The following is a 24268-nucleotide window of genomic DNA, read 5'->3' as shown; positions in this document are numbered from 1 at the left end:
TAAGGCTAGGCTCATCAAACAGTATAAGGAGATGTGTTGTGTACTTAACTCTTATTGCAACAAAACAGTTGGGGCAGATAGGGCATTTAAGCTTCTATCGGAAGCATGGAATATATTGTCCATGCTCAGTGAACGAACTGAGAAGGAGAAGAAGGAGGAGAAGGAGGAGAAGGAGAGGTGGTGGTTTCTAACTAGCCTAGTACTGCCACAATTTCTGGCACAGTGGAGCTTCAATCAGTGGTGAGGAGGAGGATATTAATGCGACATGACGGTTCCTGACTCTGATTTTCACAACTTTGACAATGAAAGGTCTGAGGAATGCTTCAAGGCAAAGCAGATATGGGCAATTTACGACGAAGAAGATGGTATGCCACGACTGTACTGTCTGATTCGTCAAGTGAATTCAGTCTCACCTTTTAAAATTGCAATCAGTTACATGAACTCTAAAACTGTTTCAGAGTTTGGGTCGGTGAATTTGATAGAATCTGGCTTTACGAAATCTTGTGAAAATTTTAGGACATCAAACATTGATGTGGTTGAAGAAGTGAACATCTTTTATCATGTACTGAGCAGAGAAAAAACAACACGGGGAGGATGCCTTAGAATTTATCTTAGGAGCGAAATTGAGAACGGTAATTGTAATATTTCTTCCATAAGCTTCTAAGGCCTACCTACCTTCTGATACTTCCTATGATCAGGACCCGCCCGGACATTGTGTTTTAAATTAAGTCTCAAACTCAGAAACAAATATTCCTCACATTCTCTATTCTATCTTCCACAATAAGGGTTGAAAAATAGATGATTCATTCTCCTGCAAGATTCAACCAGAACTGTTGTAAAGAATCATCCTTTACTCTTTTTCAATGCTAGGACAAAAGGATATTACATAATTCTGGGCCATGTTTGATGAAAGGTTATTTGGAAATAATACAAATATTTCCCACAATGAATTAATTCATTCAAATAATCAACCAAATACTTTATTTTTATAATATTTTAAACATTTAACCCAAATGACATAAGTTAAGAAGGTTTGAAAGACATCCTTATAATCACCTCCGGAAATAGGGCCTTCCCCATTCGAATCTTCATTCTCAAAACCCCATGTTGCAAAATCTTCAATTCCAGTATCATCCAACTCAGCAATATCATTAATGTTGTAAGTTTCATGAAATTCTTCATTTACACTATCATCTGAAGTAAACATAATGGGTGACCTTTGACTACTTTCATCAAATAGATTCACTATGTGCTTGAGTGAGGGAAAATCTCCTCCGACATGCCTATGGAATTCACCATCCTGTCAATGCAATCTATATGGATCATAACAAGAAAATTTTCACAAAGAGATGTAAGAGTAAAGGATAACAACACACTGTAATTGTTAGAAAACCAATATCCAGTCAAGTTTGTCCTTTATACTAAACAACTTATATTTATTTTATATTTCATTTCAGGTCCTATAAAATGAGAATAGATCTCTAGGTTATAGGAAAGAAATGAATAATGTGGATACTCTCCTCCCTACAAAGTTCCCTTTTATATTTCTTATTGAAACAAAGTCATAATCACCATGAAATCAAAACCAACATACCTTTGGCGAAAGAATGATCAATACTATCAAATTTCTTCACATTGAGGGACTCAAATGACAATTCAAGTGTTGATGAAGGCGATACCTGCAAATGCATTCACCCTTAGTTTTGAAATCATCATTTTGTAAAACAATTATTATTACTGAATACTAACCTTCTAGTCTGACTCTTTCTTAGAATTATTGGAGAATAAGATTAGGATAAGTTATTAGAGAAAACCTACAGCCACATGGATAAATGATTGTATCGTTAACTAATGTGGGCATTTTAAAACTATTCGTTCAAAATATAATCCTTCTGTTAAACAATCTACCTTGATATAAACCCTGATAACATTATATGGAAAAACATAATCTACTAATGGTGCGACAACAACTGTCCATCTGATCCAACAGACACAAGTTATATTTATCCATTGGTTAAAAACTAACTTTTTTAACAATACTATGTAACCCAGTTATGTTATAGGCATTTCCATTAATATAATATATGCATAATGACAAAACATAATCTACTAATGGTGCGACAACAACTGTCCATCTGATCCAATAGACACAAGTTATATTTATCCATTGGTTAAAAACTAACTTTTTTAACAATACTATGTAACCCTAGTTATGTTATAGGCCTTTCCATTGATATAATATAAGCACCAGTGGTAGAATAGTTTCCAAACATTCCATTCACTTTAGTGACTAATACTCATTTTTTGTACCCTGTATAAAACTGATTTTATAAGTTTATACATATCAAACAAAAAAATACTCAATAAAGACAAGAAAGTACATTGACAGGTGATAGAAAATTAAAGGAATCCAATTAGGAACAACCAAAGAAGCCTTGATCGGGCATAACAATTGGGGAATTCATAACACCCTTCCTAATAAAACCTATATTAAATGTCACCATAAACAGGTAAAATTACAAGGAATTCATCCACCTCTTCCTTTCTTGAGATGATTCTCAATACCACTATACCAGCAAATACCAAATTCATATATATCCAAATTCGTCAAACATGTGCATACAACAAAAAATAAATCATTTCTTGTAGAGACGAACAATGTTAGGAGATCCTCGAAAAAGATATGTATTCTTAGACGCTAATCTAATACCATGACTTCTTTTGTTTGCTGTCTGATTATAAACAACCTCTGTCTCAGTTTAATTGAAAGACAGATATACTATTTTGTATGATTTATAAGGCAAATGCAGAATCCAAACACACGATAATGGACATTGCTTCAGCCCTAATTTGTTGGGATTCAAATTAGTTCAAGTTGTATCCATGTAGCTAAATCAGAATTATGTGACCACTTTCATCATCACACTTTTATGCAGGCACGAATATTATTACACAAACAAAAAAATCAAGGGAAAACATATTATGACTTGGGAAATTAAAAGTTGCGAGCTAATCATCTGGATTTTATACAAACTATATACATGTGAGTGCGCTTGTAAGTTGTAATTTGTATGGAGAGTACAACACCTCACTCATAAAGATGGTTCAACTAAATAAGTTGAATGTATACTCTAATTCATCCTTAAAACAAAAAAGTATAACCATTTCTCACTCATAAAGATGGTTTAATCATCTAGTGCAGCGATAACAACCTAGCATCAAAATTCAACTAAAAATCACTGAGAAATCTAAAACACTACAACAAGGGGAAAATCTATGAGCCAGACATGAAAAATAAAACCAGTGACCTAAATAAATTGCATATAAACCTCATTGCATCCTTAAAACAGATAAGTAGAACCATTTATCACTCAGAAGACATTCAAGACCCGTAGATGAAGGAAAACCCTAATGGTCGGAGAAGAATGTAACTAACCTCGTGGGTGCGACAATCTGGCTGCGGAGAGTCAAGGGATGATAGTGAAGATGAAGGCAAGCCCTAATGGTTGAAGAAGAATGTAACTAACCTCGTGGGTGCGACAATCTGGCTGCGGAGAGTCAAGGGATGATAGTGCAGATGAAGGCAAGCCCTAATGGTTGAAGAAGAATGTAACTAACCTCGTGCGCACGACAATCTGGCTGCAGAGAGTAGAAGGATGATAGCACAGAAATATTGCTGTAGAGAGTAGAAGGATGATAGTCTGATTAACACAGGCAGAAAGATTTTTTAGGTTAGAAAGAATTGGTCAGCGTAGAAAGAAAATGTGTTAGACTTGATAATTAAAAACTGATTCTAGTTTTAAAATATATATAATTTAAAATTTTATTATTAAATATAATATAATATTTAATTTATTTATTTTTGGTTTATTTTATTTTTTACTTTTAATTTAATTAATTTTAAATACTTAAATAAAAGACAGATGTTAATAAAAAAAATTAATAATGTTATAAAATTTTAAAATTTATGAATTAAATTTTAGTGTAAATAAAATTTTAAGTTAAATTTTATTTTAAAATTTTAATATAGTGAAATAAAATATTTATAAAGTTTAAAAATAAAACATAAAAAATATTAAATTTATAATACTTAAGTTTTAAGGATTTTAACAAAGTTTGTATATAAAAAAAAATAAAGGTGGTTGTAAAGTATAAAGGTTGCCAAAAGTTTTATTTTTTTAATTTTTACCCACGCTTAATAAGCGTTGGCATATAAAGGTGGTTGAAAGTGTGTTTTGTTGTAGTGCATTTCGAGAAAATAAAAAATGGTCTATAAATATAATAGAATTATTCTATTATTACTCACGGATAATAGTGAAATCAATAGCGCATAGTCAAAAGAAAATTATAACCAATTAAACATACTTTATGAGCAATGCTTTTAGGCGGTGCTAACGATTTAATAATTATCTTTGTAGTTCCAGAATATTTCAGTTTATATTCGAAGTGTCTATCTAAGCTAATAAATGGAGTTGTTCATCTTTTGACAAAGACTTGTGACATATGTTATGTCAATGACACTACTTCGTTTCGTTTTATCTAATCACTTTTTTTTTCAAAGTTACTTTTCTATTCGAAATATATATTCCAAAAAATGGTTTCTTAATTACAATATTGATTTAGGACCCTCAATTCTCTTTTCTAATTACAATATATAATCTCTTTTCTATAATCACTTTTCTATTTGTTGTAGTGTTTTAGATTTCTCAGTGATTTTTAGTTGGATTTTGATGCTAGGTTGTTATCACTACACTAGATGATTAAACCATCTTTATGAGTGAGAAATGGTTATACTTCTTTGTTTTAAGGATGAATTAGAATATATATTTGACTTATTTAGTTGAACCATCTTTATGAGTGAGTTCTTGTACTCTCCATACAAATTACAACTTACAAGCGCACTCACATGTATATAGTTTGTATAAAATCCATATGATTAGCTCGCAACCTTTAATTTCCAAAGTCATAATATGTTTTCCCTTGATATGTTTGTTTGTGTAATAATATTCGTGCCTGCATTATAGTGTGATGATGAAAGTGGTCACATAACTCTGATTTAGCTACAGGGATACAACTTGAACTAATTTGAATCCCAATAAATTAGGGCTGAAGCAATATCCATTATCGTGTGTTTGAATTCTGCATCTGCTTATAAATCATACAAATCTTTCAATTAAACTGAGACAGAGGTTGTTTATAATCAGACAGCAAACAATAGTCCTGGTATTAGATTAGCGTCTAAGAATACATATCTTTTTCAAGGATCTCTTAACATTGTTCGTCTCTACAAGAAATGATTTATTCTTTGTTGTATGCACATGTTTGACGAATTTGGATATATATGAATTTGGTATTTGCTGGTACAGTGGTATTGAGAATCATCACAATCACAAGAAAGGAAGAGGTGGATGAATTCCTTGTAATTTTACTTGTTTATGGTGACATTTAATATAGGTTTTATTAGGAAGGGTGTTATGAATTCCCCAATCGTTATGCCCGATCAAGGATTCTTTGGTTGTTTCTAATTGGATTCCTTTAATTTTCTATCACCTGTCAATGTACTTTCTTGTCTTTATTGAGTATTTTTTTTTTGATATGTATAAATTTATAAAATCAGTTTTATACAGGGTACAGAAAACGAGTACTAGTCACCAAAATGAATGGAATGTTTGGAAACTATTCTACCACTGGTGCTTATATTATATCAATGGAAAGGCCTATAACATAACTGGGGTTACATAGTATTGTTAAAAAAGTTAGTTTTTAACCAATGGATAAATATAACTTGTGTCTGTTGGATCAGATGGACAGTTGTTGTCGCAATATTAGTAGATTATGTTTTTCCATTATGCTTATATTATATCAATGGAAAGGCCTATAACATAACTGGGGTTACATAGTATTGTTAAAAAAGTTAGTTTTTAATCAATGGATAAATATAACTTGTGTCTGTTGGATCAGATGGACAGTTGTTGTAGCACCATTAATAGATTATGTTTTGTCATATAATGTTATCAGGGTATCAAGGTAGATTGTTTAACAGAAGGATTATATTTTGAACGAATAGTTTTAAAATGCCCACATTATTTAACGATACAATCATTTATCCATGTGGGTGTAGGTTTTCTCAAATAACTTCTCCTAATCTCATTCTCCAATAATTCTAAGAAAGAGTCAGACTAGAACGTTAGTATTCAGTAATAATAATTGTTTCACAAAATGATGATTTCAAAACTAAGGGTGAATGCATTTGCAGGTATCGCCTTCATCAACACTTTAATAGTCATTTGAGTCCCTCAATGTGAAGAAATTTGATAGTATTGATCTTTCTTTCGCCAAAGGTATGTTGGTTTTGATTTCATGGTGATTATGACTTTGTTTCAATGGGAAATATAAAAGGGAAATTTGTTGGGAGGAGAGTATCGATTTCCACACTATTCATTTCTTGTTTATAACCTAGGGATCTATTCTCATTTTATAGGACCTGAAATGAAATATAAAATAAATATAAGTTGTTTAGTATAAAGGACAAACTTGACTGGATATTGGTATGCTAACAATTACAATGTGTTGTTATCCTTTACTCTTACATCTCTTTTTTTCTTTATTTTTTTAGAAAGAAAATAAAAATAAATCAAACACACGACATTTTCTCCATTTCAAACATAATATTTCTTGAGCGTATCAAGATTAAAAGGGGATGAGCATTCATCTCCATCGAGAGAAGTGAAATGCACAACTCCTCTTGAAAAGATATGTTTGATGACAAAAGGTCCCTCCCATGGCTGTTGGAACTTCCCTCTAGGATCCTACAACTTTCAGGTCTTCTTGAAAACAAGATCTCCGACAACAAGATGCCTAGGCTTGACCTTCTTGTTGAACTCCCTCGCCATGCGTCTCAGAAGAGTCATTTAACTCATAATCGGTCATCCTTTTTATGATGTAGTAGATTGGCACATCTTCTTTGATTTTATTCTCCTGGGCTAGAATGCTCTCTATGGATGACTCAGTGATAGTGAAGTGAAGAATCAAAGAACTCCTGGCCTCAGAGACATGAGGATAGGAAGGGATTGCAAATACGCCTTCACCTTCTCGAGGACATGTTAATGAGTATCACTCCAGACAACTTTTGACCCTTCTTCAAAAGCTTGAAGAGAGAATCACAATTGGAAGTGAGCTTACTAATGTAGCGACTAATATATTGAATTTTGTCCAAAAATTCCCGAACCTCCCGCTCATTTCAGGGTGCTGGCATGGATTTGATGGCCGCAATCTTGCTAGAGTCGAGTAGGAACTCAAAATTTTCAAGTACATATTGTGGCACCGTTTAGGGTATTTCTGGGTGAACAGTTCCGGTAGGATGATCACCATTTTCGAGAAAATAAAGAATGGTCTATAAATATGATGGAATTATTCTATCATTGCTCACTAATAATAGTGAAATTAATAGCGCAAAATCAAAAGAGAATTGTAACCAATTAAACATACTTTGGAGCAATACTTTTATGCGGTGATAATGATTTAATAACTATCTTTGTAGTTCCAGAATATTTCAGTTTATGCTCGAAGTGTCTATCTAAGCGAATATATATAATAAATAGTATAAGGAATATATAACTAAATAAATGGACTTATTCATCTTTTGACATAGACTTGCGACATTTGTTATGTCAATGACACTACTTCGTTTTGTTTTGTCTAGTCACTTCTGTTAGATAAAATTAGACCGGTTAAATAGAACTTAACAAAAACAAACTTCCTGTGCAAGAACGGTTAAAGAATCAGGATCGGTCAAGTAATCCAACCGATCAAGCAACCCAACTGGCCAAGAACCTAACCAATCAGGAAAACAAGACAGGTTAGAAGACAAGGCAAAAGATGTAACCAAAACCGAACAAACCTGAAGCTATGAAAAAACTAAAGTCATCCGGTTAACTCAAACAACCGGTAGACATTCTAAACCGAAATACATCAATCCAGAAAACTAATGAAGAAGCTACTTAGAGAAAGAAGCCAAGAACATCAAACTAAGTACAATCTACAAATCGGTGCAAACAAACACTTTGAGTAACTGCGGAAGATGATACCAAAGAGACAGACTGTAACATTGCCCTATCCATACAAGTCTGAGGATACTCTACAGGATGCAGAAAACCGCCTAAAGAAGATCTTTCCATTCTGGGATAAGTCAGAGGCACAACATTCCAGGTGTCGACAACTGTCCAACCGATAGTGCTACATTAAGTAAAAGAAAAACCTAGACGATTTGACCTACGCACTAGAAGCCTAAACCGCTAGGTCTGAATCACTGAACCTCTGCTCAACCAATCAGATTCAAGGAAAAGAAATGTGACCGTTGGCACATTTCACCTATAAAAGAAGGAGCTGAAGAGGAGTAAATGCAGTTACAAGTTACAAGAGAAAACATTTAAGAGCTACACCAACTCATGTTATAAGTGGTCTTTATCTCTCTAAATTAAAAGAGCTTAAGTGTGCATTTGAAGTGAGATTACAATTTCGGTGAGAATTGTACGAGTGTTATCGAGCAACAAATAAGTCTCGATCGGATTGTGCGTATGTATTCCTTAGTGAATATCCTTCTCGCGGTTTCGAGAAGAAGGGGTGACGTAGGAGTTTTATCTCCGAACATCCATAAAAACCTGTCTTGCTCTTTACTTTCTGCCGGATTTACATTCTAACCGATCCATACTAACCGACCCATACCACCCTAACCGATTTACATCACTTTTATCAATTTACTAAGCCTCAAACCGACCTCCTAATCTCCAAACCGACTTTATTCAAATCTGGTCCTACTCATCCCGTGTGCGTGTTGCTTCAGTCTGAAACAAACCACTTCCGCACTTGAACTCGGTTCAAGGGTTTGTGACAGCCTTTGTAGTATTGAAACACAGTGTTAATCTCTAACCGGATTAAACGCCAACCTTTGAGTGCAAACCTGCCAGACCCCGGTCCGCCATCCGCGACCTAATTCCTAACAATTGGTATCAGAGTAGTTAGTTTCAATACTCAAGCAAGCATGACTCTCGATAAGCCTTCAATGCTAGAAGGTGATGATTTCGTCAACTGGAAGGCACGCATGCACCTGCACTTAATCACCATGGATGACGAGATGCAGTTCATCCTGACTGAAGGACCGATAAATATTGATAAAGATAGGGAGGAATGGACAAAAGAAGATAGGAGAAGAAATAATCTGGACAACCATGCTAGAAACCACATCATCAACGGTTTGGACAGGAATACCTTCTGTAAGCATATGAGTTTGAAATGAGATCTAGGATTGAAGATGAAGTCTCAGCTTCAACCTCTACAAAGGCCTTATTCACATCCATGGAACCGGTTGCTCCTGCACCGATCAGAACCGCTGAACAGTTCACCGAGGATGTTATGGCAATGCTTGCACAGAAGTTTGGCAGATTCATGAAGAGAAGCCAACCGACAAACAATAACTACGGTGATAAATCTAATGTTAGATGCTATAATTGCAATTGTTTGGGATATTTCAGGTGGGAATGTAGAAAACCAAGACGGGATGACCGGAAACCGGATGATCAAAACCACCGAAATAACTACCAACAAACCGGTGAAGGAAAAGAAATTCAAAAAGAACTGATAGTCGATGATGGAGGAACTTTATGGGCTCACAGTGACAGTGATAATGAACTCACATGTCTCATGGAAAATTAGGAATAGGTATTTGACTCTCCCTGTGAAGAATTTACTAAAGATGAGGAAAACGTATTTGACTCTCCCTGTGAATTTACTAAAGAATTCACTAATTAACCGCATCGGGACCAATGACTGAAAACTGACCGGTTTGAATATAATATATTTTGGATTATTTAGTCTCCTAACAAAAGCGGAACAACTGTCTGGGTTTAGATGTATCTGTTTTGAAAAGATACTTTTTCTAAGCAAAATAGTCATACCTTAAAAGACGTTAAGATATGATATCTCTCACGTCAAGGCCTATGACTCACACCTTAGGTTGTAGACATACTTAATTCATGCAAATCCTTTTATCCTATGGTCAATAGACTACATTAACTGCTACCTACTGGATAATACTATCATCCTTCAACTAATATATAAGTTAGATGAATATCAACCAAATATCCACAAACATCAAAAATCATTTCACTAAGACAAAAATATCTCAGTTCCAAAACATTCTCCAAGTTGATTTTGATTCCACTCAATGGACAGAGCATTATGAGATGTTTAAAATGATCAAGTCTCTTGAAAACATCGGTCTAAAACCCTTCTTAGATGACAAACAGGTCATCTTCCCTGAAACCATTCAGGAATTCTTCCACAACACAAGGGTTTACCGCGGTACTCCATACTTTGATACCCTCATTTAATCTAGGGTTGGAGGAACCGTGTTTGATTTTTCTGAGTGTGACTTTGCTAGATGTTTCGACCTTCCAAAGCAAGGTCTCACCGATCTGAATGTTCTGTCCGAACTAAAAGCCGAAATATCTCTGAACTTCTCTCGATCGAACCATCTGGTCAATGACCACGGAGCTCGGTCATCATTGAGGGCTGAATACCAGATTCTCAATGACATCATCGGTCGAGCCATCCTGGGAAAGGATGTCAAGAACACCTACTGCACCACCATCTTCAACATGATGACCGCTATCATAACCGATACCCCGGTCAACTGGTCTAGGGTGTTGTTCGACATCCTGATCTGGATGATCACCACTCGTCATACCGGTTTCATTCCCCAAATCAGCTCCCTACTCATGGAACTCGGAGTTCCGCTATGTCCGGGCGAGGGGCTGAACCAGTCCCAAGTTGTGACCAGGGAAATCGCCGACTCCTTCTATGAGCGGTTCGAGAAGGCCTGGAAGAAGAAGAACCGACATCTCAACTCCTCCGGAAATTAAGTCACTCCTTCTTACAACCGGTCATTTTGTTGTATGTACTGGTTGTATTGTCATCCTACTCCATTATGATCTTTTCGGTTAATCTATGTGTTTCCTTCGGTTTGTTGTAACTCCACTTTCATTAATGAAAAGTAACTTTTGAATTCCAACTACATGGGAAACTACACAAACCTAGTTACTTCCCAACTAGATTCCCCACCTCGAGCTCCGCAACCGGTCAAAAATAACTCCTTCCCAAGGAGTTTTGGAAACATAAATATTCCCAACATTAATAAGAAAAAACAGAATATTAGCATTAAATGATCCTATTTTCCCTCCAATTTCAAATATTTATAAGGAACCTCCCTCTATCATTCCACATACCTCCAAACAACTTATAATTTCTTAAGCTCTCTCTCTCTTAGCAAGATTTGAAAGAATGTCTAACCGTATCCTAAGGAATTATCTATGCATTGATTTCGACTCCGTCCTCAACATGGAGGATGTTGAAGTGAGGGAAATCCTCTTTGAATCCCTCAACGATACCGGCCTTCGTGATTTTCTCGAAGAATCCGGACCCATGTTCATTCCAGAAGTGATGGAATTCTTCAACAATGCAGCCATGTTCGGCGATGCCATTACTTCCGTCGTGAAAAACCACATTTTTGTTCTTCATGAAAGTGGATTCTCCCGGATGTTCAATCTGTCCACTGAAGGGTTCTCCGATTTCCCATCCCGGGTGGGGAGTGCAGTAGTTGACTATGCCGAAATGTTCTCCGGAACCGAAGTATCGGTGGAGAACTACGGTCTGAAAACCCGCCTCGCCCGTCACATCCAACTCCTTCACGAGATTGTCAATCGATTGATCATCTGTCAATCTCCGAACCAGAACTACTCTAAGAAGGTCTTCGACATGATGACCTACATCGTCAGCGACATCCCCATCAATTTGTCATCGGTCATCTTCAATAATTTGAAGACCATGGTCGAGAGAAAGAAAGGTTTCGGCTATGCTCCCCACATAAGTCGACTTCTTCGTACACACCATCCAAATCTTGGACCGGGTACCCCGATGAACCCCTCGAATGTCCTCAACGAGGAAGTGGCGATTGACAAACTCACTAAAATGTCTGTTATGTAATTTTCATTTCCTTTTTGCGTATCTCAAACCGATCTCTGTATCAGTATCAATTATGTCTTTCAATCATACGGTCAGTTAAATTATTAAGTTCGAAAATCGGCTCAAGCTCACAAAGTTAAAATATCGGTTTAATGTTCAACCGGTTAAAATTGCTAACCGCTTCATCACCGGTTAAATAACCGCCTCATAAATAAAACGGTTACACTAAAACACCGCTCTCTTAATCAACGGTTACAAAAATAACCGCATTCCCGCTCAATCTTCTCTCATAGGTGAACAGTCCGGAAGCAATGCAGCCTCGTAACCGACTAGGTCGGCTAGTATTTAGACCGACACACTTAATCCAGAAAACTCGGCTTCAAGCTCTAGCCGGACTCTCTCACACAGCACTGAGGCGGATCGGTCTGGCAAAGGGAAAGAGAAGGTGGTCGAAGAACAATCGGCCAGAAATGATGATATTGATACCGGTTCGGGCAGGCAACCAGAAAGAAATGAATCCTCGGATGAACACATTCGGCAACTGGGAGAGGATCTCGTCTCCAAAATATTGGATCAACTCCACGTTCAGGCTCACGCTGCAAGCGACGTCTATTTTCAATGGGCTCTAATTCCGCAGGAAACCCTCTTTGCTAACATGTTACCGGAGCATCCCGATGACCGAAGGTATGAGAAGATGATTGACATGGAAGCGGCGGTGCTCAAACTTACAAGAGCCAAGGACGTGGTGACCGCTCTTCGAAGAGGAAGGATGGTCGAACCGCATGCACGGTTGATAGAGCTTTCTGACCATATCCTTCATCTTTGTGAAAAATATGTCCCTGGGACGGAGGATTCCCCGTTCGAGGCTTAGTGCTGGACATGCTAACGGTTAAAGAACAGGAACTAACCGATGAGCTGGCACGGTTAGAATCGGAACCCGCTCACAAAGAGGCGTCACTTTTCTCCAGATCTCATCTTGAGGATGATGGAGGTCCGAATCCGAACGAGACCGAGCATACTTCCCCTCCACCGGAACCCATAATCAACAGCACCGAAATCGAAATGGGTACACCGCCCACTAATCGGCTAGGATCTCCGCAAACCGACAATGCATCGGTGCCGGCTGTAACAGAGGATAGGGTCAAGGACATTATCGAGGAATTTGTCAATGAATCCACGTGGCAAAAGAAAATAAAGGAAACCGCAGCAAAATCTATCGAGTTAATTGAATCTACCGATAAACAGCTGGAAGCCACGGTTGAACGGATTACGTCCGTTGAGGAAAAATACGGTCTTACTGATCTTCTGTTCGGCAAAACAACTGAAAAAACTAAGACATTAGAGGCCGTAACTAAGAAGTTGGAGACCGATATTGCTCATACCAACCAACAGGTCGGTTTGGTAAATCTCCACCTAATAACAACAGATCAAAGGCTGAATACTATTGAAGGGAATCAGTCTCAGTCCGGTGTCCAGGCCGGATCCATACTTGAAAAAATAGCATCGCTTGAGGAGAAGAATGCCAAGACCGAAGCCGATCTAAAGGCGGTCACCGAACAACTGGCGGAGATGGTAGCAGCAAATCTGCAAGCCGACAAAGCACTTGAAAAGACGAATGAAATCGCGGCTCAAAAGATTCAAGATGCCGAGGACGAGCAAGTCCGGATTCAAAAGGAAACGGTACAAGCGGATGCAGACCTGGCCCAACATATCCAAAGAGTTGAAGATGTTGCACCGGCTATAGCGGTTCAACGAAATGAGGATGCGACTCGACTACTCGACCAACAACTTACATTCGAAGAGCTCGCCGAAGCCCATAAGAAATCAAAGGCGTCTGCTTCTGATTTTTGTCTTCATTCTGAAGTCTTTTCCAGGATCTACAATTTTTCTTTATGTGACCTTCTTTACCACAGTGATAACATTGTCTTCCCTTAGATTTTGATCTGCCTCTGGACTTGCTATGGCCTCTTGATTGTTGTCGGTATTCAGCTTTTCCCCTGTTCTCTGTGACAAGGGCCTGTGCACTATTTGTATTAGTTGACTTCCTTCTTGTCTCCTCATTGAACAAGATGCTAGTAACTATACTCATAGTAAGAACACCATTCGGAGCTGCATTATTGACTGTCACAACCAATGTCTCCCAACTGTCGGGCAATGATCCCAAGAGCAATAAAGCTTGCAACTCATCTTCTAAGGTCATCTCCATCACTGACAATTGATTAATCAAGCTCTGGAACTCATTTAAATTCTCAGCAATACCAGCACCTTCTCTGAATTTCAGATTTACTAACTTTCGAATCAGAAACGCTTTGTTACCTGCTGTTTTCTGCTCATACAATGACTCCAGCTTCTTCCACAACTCATGTGCACTCTTCTCACTTGCTACATGGTGGTACACGCTATCATCAAGCCACTGTCTAATTGTGTCGACTGCTTTCCGGTTCAATTTTGTCCAATCACTGTCAGACATATCTTTTGACTTCGCACTATCTTCTTCAACCGGCTCATACAAGTCTTTACAGTAAAGGATATCCTCCATCTTGGATTTCCAAATCTGCCAGTTATTATTTGTCAACCTGATCATTGTGCTATTGCCTTCCATCTCAACCTACAAAAGTACTCTTCAAAATAAACCTAACAACTCTGATACCACTTGTTGGGAATTTTGAAATGAAGATTACTTTTATACTGTAATCTAGCAATGTGAGATGGGTAAATGCACAGGTTATCCAAGTCTAAAACAGAAGATCAAACACAGAACAAAACAACATCAGATTTACGTGGAAAACCCTCTCAACCTGGAGGGTAAAAAACCACGGGGCCAACCAGCAAATTTCACTATAAGCAAGAAACAGATACAAATGTTCTTCTCAACTTTAAACCCAAAGTTGAGGCATACAAACAGAGAAAACCAATTTCATTTAGACTCAAGCTAGTCTACATATAAGACAACAAGAAATTGGAACCTGAAGGTGAAAATGTAAGAGATCTACTACTTCCTTATCTTCTTCTTCCTCTGTTTCTTCTCCTCTGTTTCTTCTCTTCTTTGCAGAATGGCTTCTCTCTCTAGAAGTGATAAAATGAGCAGAATTCTTAGATTTTGCTTGTTTTATTAAATTCCTAATTGGGCTGGACCCAAAGGCCCAACATGTTTGTGTGGTTTTCTTCAAGATTGAGAGCACATTCTTGTTAGAAGCTTCGACCGCTTCATTGGTTTGCAGTCGGTATGTTGACGACTTGTGATGCTTAATCTTGAACTCTTTTAAGAGTCTGATCACCTTGCCTTAAAAATGAAGTCTGTTATCATAAATCATCAAATGGAGAACCCCATATCGACTGATTATATTGATGCGAATAAACTTTGCCATATGAGAGGATTTGAGGACTTTGAACGAAGAAGCATCAACCCACTTGGTGAAATAATTGATAGCAACTAGAATGAACTCATGACTATTGAAAGCGTAGGGGTGAATTTTTCCGATGATATTGATTCCCCATGTGGAGAATGGCCATGGAGAGGTCATGTTATAGAGAAAAGAGGCAAGAGTGTGTTTCAGATTGGCATAAATCTTTCATTAATGACATTTCTTGATAAACGCAATACAATCTTGTTCTAAATTTTGATAAAATTATCCTAGCCAAATGATTTTTTTAGCAATGGACATGTCATTCATATGAGAACCGCAATTCCCAACATGCACTTCTTCTATGATGGTGGTAGATTCTACATGATCTACACAAAGCATATTTTGTCCATCGAAAAATCTTCGATAGAGAGAACTTTCCACAACCACATAACTAGTGGAAAACTGACAAAGGGCACAACGCTCCCTTTTCAATATAAGTTTGGATGGGCTCAAAACAAGGTTTACTTGAAACATCAGCATTATCGACCACTAGCTTCACATAAATTCAATTGCGTCTTTGTAGTATCTTGAGTGGCTTGATCTTGATTCCATCTGGATTTTGAGTCATTGCCGCAAGTGCAGTAAGGGCATCAGCAAATCGATTTTGACTCCTTGGAGCATGAATGAAAGTGACACTCTCAAACTTGACTATCAATCGCATGAGGAACGAGTGATAAGGTTGATTATCGACTTTAACTTGCCAATCTCCACTAGCTTGTTAAAAAAATACATATTTGTTATTACTAAACAAATACTATTAATAAACTAATTAAAAAGAAACTTAAATATACATTGTAAAGTTATTGCAAATCATGCTATTAAATGGCTAAAATTATTGTTAAAATATAAGATATAAATTTTATATATATGACAAAATATATATCAAGTAAATTAAATATATAAATTATTTAAAAAATACCTATTAATTGCAAATGGTCTTGCAAGATAAGTTTGTAAATTAAGTGAGAATATTTAAAATATATAATTGTTATGTATTGTAAAATATGTTCATTTAAAATTACTATATTTATTATTAAGATATATGAAATTATTGCAAAAATGTTGTAGAATATATGGCTAATTAAATTAATAAAATATAAAAAACATTAATTAATAAATTATTGAAATCATGTTGTAATAATAATTTTAAATATTTTTAAGAAATATTTTTACCAACATAAATGTTAATACAATTTTTGTTAAAAAAAAATGAATAAGTCATTATTAAGCAAATTCTTAATAAATTATATTATAATAATTATTATAAAATAAATTATAAAATACAAAATCATAAATAAAATCTACAATGCAAATAATGTGGTAATATATATTATAATATTAATAATATTTTTCAATAATATATGTTGAAAGTGGAAACAAAATATTTTTACTTATAAATATATTTATAAAAAAGAGTGACAACATAAATTATAAATTTTGTAACTTAAGAATAACATATTTGATTTGTGTAATACTAAATTAGTTCATAATTACTTATTTTAATACTTTTTCATTTGAAAAGAGCATTTTTGAAAACATCCTATTTTTGTAGTGTAATCTTGTACTAAGACAATCACAATTCAGAGATCTAATATTGTGATGTAATACTATTACGTTATTATCACCGAAAAATTGGTCGGCATTAAACACATATTCTTTTAATATGTTTTAAACACTAAGTCTATACCTATTTTTTTAAAACACGATATACTCAAATTTCTTTATCAAAAAATTTATTAATAAATTATAATTTAAATATTTTATTTATTTATTTTATAACAAAAGAAGACGATCAATCCAGCAAGAGGAAAGTCAGATCCTGGACCGGGTATGGCTGTTGATAATTCAAGAGCAGCTTAATTTCAATCTTTGATCTCAAAACAACTCAGTCAGAAACAACAAATAAACAACAGTTTTCAAATAAAGAAACAACCAACCTATAATAGTTTTGGCTATCCATCTGTAAATCTCTCAAGTACACTCAGGAACAATCATAAGAAAAAACAAACAGTTTATAATCTACTATTTGGGGGTGGGGTGTAAGTTAAGATATCACTTTAAGTTTTCTAGTTTCAGCTTCAGCTTCAGCTTCTTCTTCTTGCTGCTTTTGAAGAATAAGGCCATCTTGGGTTGCGGCTGGGTCAAGATCCCAACAGCATTCTCGCAGATCATCAGTCTTCTCTGCACCTCTAATTCGCCAGAAAGGAACACAATGTGAGAATCTCAACATTTACTTCTTCAAAACCCTACAAATGGAACCCTCATCTGGGTTACTCCCATTCACAATCCTGTAACCATCTAGTTTCACCGGTGGACTCATGCAAACCCCATCTTCTTCGTCATAATCCATCATAATTTCCATTATCTCATATTGATGCCTAACCTCAGAGGGGGTCTCCCTGTTCCATTCCGATGACCAGTTCTTGTATATGGCCCATATATCTCCGCTCCTAGGATAAATTCTAAGGCATCTTCCCCGTGTTGAGAAAGACTACAATGGAGCATGTACCTATGCTTTGAGAGCTCAGATGCTTTGTCCCAGCTTGGAGGGTATAAAAGAAATGAAAGCTACATTTGATGTTTATGCTACATCTGAGACAAAATTCAAAGGGGAAACTGATTTCTATGCAATTTTTGTCTAAAATCATCTGCCGTTAAGGCTAGGCTCATCAAACAGTTTACGTATATGTGTGGTCTACTTAACCCTTATTACAATAAAACTGTTGGTGCAGATGGGGGCATTTAAGCTTCTATCGAAACATGGAATATATTGTCTTTCCTCAGTGAACGAACCGAGGAGGAGGAGGAGAGGTGGTGGTTTCTAACCAGCCTAGCACTGCCACAATTTCTGGCACAGTGGAGCTTCAATCAGTGGTGAGGAGGAGGGAATCAATGCCCATGAAGGTTCCTATCTCTGATTTTCACAATTTTGACAATGATAGGTCTAATCAATGCTTTAAGGCGAAGCTGATATGGGCGATCTACGATGAAGAAGATGCTATGCCACGTCTGTTGGCCCAGAAATAGAATCACTCACAAAACTTTGAGAAAATATCTATAAAATCTTAAAAAAACGATTACAAGAGTTGTTATCTCTCTCTTATTTTTCTTCCTCTAATGAGATCAACATACACTTTATTTATACTAAAATAAAAAAACTCTTAATTTTCTAATTTAATGAAATTTATTGAAAATATTCTATTTTCCTCATTATTGCAAATATTTTGTTTTCCTCATCATTGCAAATCTGCCGTTTTTCTCATTAATGCAGATCTTCCATTTATTTGTAAACGTTGTAACAGCCAGGAGTAATACAACATTCTCCCCCTTAGTCCTGGCGTGGTTCGAGATCACGAACACCGATCAGGTGTCGCATCATCACCAGTTTTGATGCTGGCAAAGCTTTCGTAAGTATGTCGGCCTTCTGTTCATCCGTTCGAACAAACTCTACCTTGATTTGACTTCCTTCAACACACTCTCGAATGAAATGATATTTCGTGTCGATGTGTTTGCTACGACCATGAAAAACTGGGTTTTTCATGAGTGCAAGTGCAGACTTGTTGTCAACGTAGAGCTTCACTGCCTTAGGTTTCGAACCACTTAGTTCAAACAACAATGATTTCAACCAAAGTGCTTGACACGCTGCCGCTGCTGCAGCCATGAACTCTGCTTCACATGAGGATAATGCCACTGTTTTCTGTTTCTGGGAGTTCCACGAAACAAGACTATCGTTAATGTAGAACGCCATGCCCCCCGTACTTTTCCGGTCATCTAGGTCACCTGCGAGATCACTATCAGAGTAACCCACTATTTCCTCGTCACCGCCTCCTTTTCGAAACACTAGACCTAAGTGTATAGTGCCTTGAAGGTATCGAAGCACCTGCTTCACTGCCTTGTGATGTATCTCAGTTGGCCTCTCCATGAATCTACTGACAACACCAACAGCATAAGAAAGATCTGGCCTTGTATGAAGGAGATATCGCAGACAACCAATGACTCTTCGATATTCAGTTGCATCAATCGGTTGTCCTTCGGGATCCTTATAGAGTTGAGCCCTATGCTCCATTGGTGCCTTTGTTGAGTTACAATCAAGCATTCCAAATTGGTTCAGCACCTTTTTGGCATATGTTGTTTGCTTGATCGATACACCTCCTTCGAACTGATCTACCTCGATTCCAAGGTAGTATGAAAGCAATCCGAGATCACTCATCTCGAACTCCCCCATTATCTACTTTTTGAAAAGTTTGACACCCTTTGGATCTCCACCTGTTAAAATAAGATCATCCACGTAAATACCAACAATAATTCGGGTATTACCGTTACCTCTTGTGTACACCGCTTGCTCCTGTGTACACTTTTCGAAGCCCATTTTCTTCAAACTTTTTTCCAACTTTAGATTCCACGCACGAGGAGCTTGCCTTAGGCCATACAATGCCTTTTTTAATTTAAGCACCATATTCTCCTTCCCTATTGCCTTGAATCCTTCCGGTTGAGTTACGTACACTTCCTCTTCCAGTTCTCCATTGAGAAAAGCTGACTTTACATCGAGATGATAAATTTTCCAACCACAATTGGCTGCCAAGGCAAGAATGACTCGAATTGTGTCCATTCGAGCAACTGGAGCGAAGGTTTCTTCGAAGTCAATGCCTTGTCGTTGCACATATCCCTTTGCAACTAAACGAGCTTTGTGCTGGATCACCTCACTATCTGAGTTTTTCTTGAGCTTAAATACCCATTTGAGTCCAATTACCTTGTGTCCGATTGGCAATGGGACGAGAGACCACGTCTCATTCTTCTCGATGGCTTCAATTTCTTTAGTCATTGCTTCTTCCCATTGTGGTTGTCCAACCGCTTCATTGTAGCAAGAAGGTTCCTTCGTCTGTGCTAACATCAAGTCTTCAAAATCAAGTGTCACTCGAGGTGTTTCTTCCAAGATATCGGTCATGTTCTTGTATCGAACAGGTCCTTCATCACTCCCAATGTGTCCACCTGACCATGGAGTGAGTAAACCATCGCCTTGGTCTGTTTGTTCAGTCACTTGCTCGAGCTGTGGAGGATTCGAGACAGCCTCTTGGAACATTTCTGAAGTATACTGTCCTCTTGTCGATCCACTCTCAAATGGGATCGTTCGAATTCCAACATGCTCGTGATTAACCTCTTCGTAAACTTTGAAGGGTTGATCACTCTTTTCATTTTGCCAATCCCATGCTGCACTTTCTTCGAACACAACGTCACGACTCACATGGATCTTGTCATTTTGTGGTTCGAGCAACCTGTGTGCCTTACTTCCTTCTTCGACGCCTAAATAGACAAACGACTGACTTCTGTCGTCTAACTTTTTTAGATGGGGAGTGGTCACCTTGGCATGCGCAGTACACCCAAAAACACGAAGGTGCGCTAGGTGTGGCTTCATTCCAGTCCACATCTCAAATGGAGTTTTGTCTCGAACAGCTTTGGTTGGAACCCGGTTGAGAAGATAGACTGCATGACGAACTGCCTCCCCCCAATACTTGCTCGGGACTGCCATGCTTTTGAGCAACGACCTAGCCATGGCCATCACTGTTCGATTACGCCTCTCCACCACACCATTTTGTTGAGGAGAGTATGGTGCTGTGAATTGTCGCTCGATCCCTGCTTCTTCACACATCTCTCTAAATTCCCTCGAGAAGAATTCACCTCCTCTATCTGAACGAAGGACTTTGATTCGAAGTTCGGTCACATTCTCGACCAATTGCTTCGTCTTCTTAAACGAAGAGCATGCTTCGTCCTTTGTTTTCAACATATGGAGCCACGTCCACCTGGAATTATCATCAACAATCAGCATGAAGTATCGATTTCCTCCTGGGGTTGATGGCGTGATTGGCCCACATAAGTCAATGTGCAACAATTCGAGTGGCTTTTTCGCTCGAAACTTGGCTTCTAACGCAAACGGTTGTCTCGTTTGTTTTGCAACTAGGAATGTTCGACAAAGTTGTTTTGGAGGAGAAATTTTTGGAACACCAGCAGCCATTCCCTTATTTATGAGGGACTTTAGTGCTTGGAAGTTAACATGACCGAGACGAGCGTGCCATAACCATGCTGGATCTTCAAGATTAGCTAAAAGACAAACCGTTTTTGCTAATTTCAAGCAAATTTGATACAGTCGATTTTGCGTTCGTCTCACTTTCATGATAAGGCATGAAGGGTTCTTAGCGAAGACTTCAAGCTCTTCTCCATCCATCACCACCCTGTGACCTGTCTCGGTAAGTTGCCCGAGACTCACTAAATTACTTTTTAAAGAAGGAATGAAAAAAACTCCCTCGAGAAGCCACTGGTCGCCATTTTTGCATTCGAACATGATAGAACCTTTACCACAAATTTGTACCGTGGAACCATCTCCGAACTTCACCTTTCCAGTGACTGCCTCGTCTAGTTCAAAGAACTTCTCTTTATCGCCAGTCATGTGATTGCTAGCGCCATTGTCCAAGAACCAAGCATCTCTTGATGTCTCATCGTTTTTAGCTTCTAAAATTTCTGGAGTCAGCTTCATTTCATTCAGCATGACAACATTGATTGGAGGAATCTCCTCCGAGATTGCCATAAGTAATGCTGGTTCGACGTTGTCTGCGTGGGTAAGGTGTGATACCTCATTCTTCTTTGCTCGACATTGTGTTGAGTAATGTCCCATCTCGTTGCAATTAAAACAACGAATGTGACTCTTGTCTCGAGGAGCTCCTCGACCACCTGAACCACCTTCTTTGTCTTTCCGAGATGGTGCTCCTCGACCTCCTCTCCCTTGGCCTCTACCTCGGGTTCTACCTCCTTGACCACGGGTCCCACTATATGTGGAATCCTTTTTCCACTGGTTCAATGAGTCTTTCTCGTCCTTTTTAAACCGTGCCTTCCACTCCTCCTGAGTGAGTAACACTTGTCCTTCGTTTCCTCCAAAGTTTGTGTTTTTCTTGCGCGTACGCTCCTCGAAGACCTTCAGCCTTCCAACAGCTTCCTCAAATGTTAACGTCTCGAGGTTGTAAAACTGCTCGATGCCAGCTACCACACTGATAAACCTTTCTGGCACGGTGTCGAAGAGCTTCTTTACTATCGCAATATCATTTAGTGTTTCTCCAAGGCTTGAGTACCTGACTGATATGGATGTGAGTCGACCAGCATATTGATCGAGCGACTCACTATCGTTCATATGCATCCATCAAACTCACTCTTCAATGTCTGTAATCGTGCATTCTTCACTCGGTCTGCGCCGACGAACCTCGTCTTGAGACAATCCCACACTTCCTTCGCCGTCTTCTTATTTGCCACCTGCATTAGAAGATCCTCCGGAAGTGCTTGTAGAAGATGTGATCTCGCCTTTTTATCAAGTCGGACGTCAATCTCTGTGCCTTCTACTGACTCGACTGCCTCCCATACTCCTTGGTCCTCCATCATAGCCTGTACACGAATCACCCAACTGATGTAGTTCGTGTGTGTTAGCAGCGGATAGTGGAATATGCCATTGTTTTGCTGCGCTCCTGATGATCCTGCACCCTTCGACATTTGATCCCACCGGATGATTTTGGGCATTCACCTGATGCTCTGATACCAAATGTTGGCCCAGAAATAGAATCACTCACAAAACTTTGAGAAAATATCTATAAAATCTTAAAAAAACGATTACAAGAGTTGTTATCTCTCTCTTATTTTTCTTCCTCTAATGAGATCAACATACACTTTATTTATACTAAAATAAAAAAAAACTCTTAATTTTCTAATTTAATGAAATTTATTGAAAATATTCTATTTTCCTCATTATTGCAAATATTTTGTTTTTCTCATCATTGCAAATCTGCCGTTTTCCTCATTAATGCAGATCTTCCATTTATTTGTAAACGTTGTAACAGCCAGGAGTAATACAACAACGTCTGTACAGTCTGATTGATCAAGTGATTTCAGTCTCACCGTTTAAAGTTGCAATCAGTTACATGAACTCCAAAACTGATGCGGAGTTCGGGTCAGTGAATTGGATAGAATCTGGCTTTACGAAATCTTGTGGAAAATTTAGGACATCAAACATTGATGTGGTTGAAGAAGTGAACATCTTTTCTCATGTATTGAGCAGAGAAAAAATAAAACGGGGAGGTATGGGCCATATACAAGAACTGGTCATCGGAATGGAACAGGGAGACCCCCTCTGAAGTTAGGCATCAATATGAGATGGTGGAAGTTATGATGGATTATGATGAATAAGATGGGGTTTGCATGAGTCCGCTGGTGAAAGTAAATGGTTACAGGACTGTGTATGGGAGGAACCCAGATAAGGGTTCCATTTGTTGGGTTTTGAAGAAGGAAATGTTGAGATTCTCACATCATGTTCCTTGTTGGCGAATTAGAGGTGGAGAAAGGACTGATGATCTGCCAGAATTCTGTTGGGATTTGGACCCTGGATCTGGACCCTGCCGCCACCCAAGATGGCCTTATCCTTCAACAGCAGCAAGAACAAGAAAAAGCTGAAGCTGAAGCTGGGAAACATAAAGTGATATCTTAACTTACATTCCATCCCCCAATTGAAAAGATTATGAACTGTTTGTTGTTTCTTATGATTGTTTGTTCCTGACTGTGTACTTGAGTGATTACAGATGGATGGCCAAAACTATTATGGGTTGTTTCATTGTTGTTGATGATGTTTTTGATTTTGACATGTGAGAATTATTCTACATGTCAAATTAAAGTTGAACAGTGGGTTAATTTCCTTTTCCCCGACTTGATTTGGGATAGAAAATACAAATATGAATGAATTTATATTTTATAATTGATGTATGTTTGTCTTTATCTTTCAATGAGATTTGATCTTCAGGTTACAAATAATATAT

At 37.7% G+C, this 24268-nt stretch overlaps 1 pseudogene; it reads left to right on the top strand.

The window, feature by feature from the left end:
* Positions 1-265: 265 nt before the first annotated feature.
* Positions 266-23909, top strand: LOC124928105 (annotated as a pseudogene).
* The last annotated feature ends 359 nt before the right edge of the window (positions 23910-24268 follow it).

This window comes from Impatiens glandulifera, chromosome 1, assembly GCF_907164915.1.
Source record: "Impatiens glandulifera chromosome 1, dImpGla2.1, whole genome shotgun sequence".
Lineage (NCBI taxonomy): Eukaryota > Viridiplantae > Streptophyta > Magnoliopsida > Ericales > Balsaminaceae > Impatiens > Impatiens glandulifera.
This window is presented reverse-complemented; position numbering and strand designations above follow the sequence as displayed.